This window comes from Mus pahari, chromosome X (assembly GCF_900095145.1).
Source record: "Mus pahari chromosome X, PAHARI_EIJ_v1.1, whole genome shotgun sequence".
Taxonomy (NCBI): Eukaryota; Metazoa; Chordata; class Mammalia; order Rodentia; family Muridae; genus Mus; species Mus pahari.
Genome location: NC_034613.1, coordinates 141,817,101 through 141,819,204, shown reverse-complemented (window position 1 = coordinate 141,819,204; position 2,104 = coordinate 141,817,101).

Genomic DNA, 2,104 nt, shown 5'->3' with positions numbered 1-2,104 from the left:
GTTTGCTGTGTACATGTCTCTCCTGCAGGAAAGTGAACTGGAGTTCTCCCAACGGCTACCTAAAAATCAATGGAAAGGCAGCAGTGAGCTGCAACTTGGGCCGTAGATCCTGTGCAGGCACAGGAGGGAGGCACGAGAAGGGCCCCCTTAGCCTGAGGTTGGTCCAGAGCAGGGAGGCATCTATGTCACCTCTCCCAAGGCTACAAAACAGCAAGCGCTGGAGGGAGGGGTGGGATGGTGTAGAATGCTGAGCATGCAATGACTATTGTCTGCTTGAACTCTTAATATTTGCAATTACCCACATGACAGCCATGCAAGCCAGAGCCATTAATGTTTCTCTATGGAGAGGAGAGATGCTCATGAGGCCATGCTCATTCCCAAGGAGATCTAGGCAGTTAATGCTTGCTAAGAGAGAGGGGTTAAGGAAGTGCCACCTTTCCCTGATGGCCTACTGGCATTTAACCATTGCTGGAAACACAACAGACATTTTTGTCAGTAGTGTGGTTGCCTGTGTGCTGCCATGTCCCTGTAATTAATCCCTCACCCCTGCTCCTATAAGCAACTCTTTTAATTAAAATTATCGGCTTATCAAGCTAGACTTGAGTGGACCGGTTGTTTCAGTTCGTCATCAGTACTCTCGCTAGACTGAGCAGACCCTTGTTTGTTTTCACAGAGAAAGTTCAGATAATACCCTCCTTATCCAAAACATATGTCATGGTTACATCCTTTCCATTGTTCCCTTTTCTCGTATACTATAATGTCATGAGACAGAGCAACAGAACAAACACATTTATTAATTTATTAAAAGGGAGTGCAGTTTAATTTGTGGTGTAAGGTAACAATCTCAGGTAACCTGTTTACAACAGGCTGTTAAACTATAAAGTTCTTGTCTGTTGCAGGTCCTAAGCAGACTGCTCAGATTTATAAAATGTTCTTTTGCATATTTTTGTCTTGGTTTCAGATGAGCCCCAGACTTAGAGAATATCGCATTCCAGCAAGAACTGGCCAAGATAACAAAGTTCTCAATGACCTTGGGCAGCAAACCATCTTGTATAAGCAAGAAAAAAAGCAAGACAGAAAAGAATACACAGAGAGTCAAAAATCTCCATTTCCAAACCTGTATGTAATTGCAGTTTGGGATGCCAAAGGCATCTGCTCCCTGAAAAACTGGGATATATAGCAGACAGATCCTTTTTTTTCTGAAGGATTAAGGGCCAGAGATTTGGACAGGAGACTTGCTGTGGGGAATAGGAATGGTGGGCTGGACCCAGAGCATTGGTTTTTAGCATAGGTCAGACATGCAGACATATAGCTGGGTAATACCAAAGTCCCCATTAGTGACTCCACAAAAGGAAAGGATGCTGCAAGAGAAGGAAAGGTGGGGAGTGACTTTTCACTAATTCCCTATACAAAGGTCTTAAGCTCTAGTGCCTTAGGAAAAGAGTATATCCTCTTCCCAAGGAGGAGCTCTTGGGTGGATGGGTGGAGGTCTGGAGATGTAGAGGAAGGAGGAGAGGAAATATCAAAGACAGGGAGGTGGGGGCAGAGTTGCCAGATGAAAGGCAGCTGGTGGTAGAGAAGTCGGAAGGCTAAGCAGGGCCTCAAATGACCACAAAGGGGTCTTCAAGGATGCTACTTGGGGCTGTAAGGACGATGGCAGAGCATAGCCACATGTAATCATCTCCTTCAAGGCTGAGGGTCTGAGGATCAAATTTAGACCCAGTTTTGAGACTATATCTCATGGATGAATCAGAGGGGGCAAGGAGACAAGACTTTAGTACTATTAGAGGTGTAGTGTTCACCCAAGAGGTATCCCCTAAAGGATAGATCTTCCCTGTTGTCAGTTGTGAGACTGATGATCATTGTATCGATTCAAACAAGGCTTTTCTTCGACTGGGGAATTCCCTGACAATAAAGATTCTCCTGACTGACTGGCTTCCGTTTCATGCAGGAACCAATGCTATTTAGATAGCCAAGTCAGAGAGAGAGAGAGAGACCTTAAAGGGATAGTCCAAAACTGGAAATAGCCACAAGTCACTTGTGAGAGGAAAGAGTAGTGGAGGGTGGAAGCAGGACTCATTGCCCCAGGAAAAGCATAATCCTG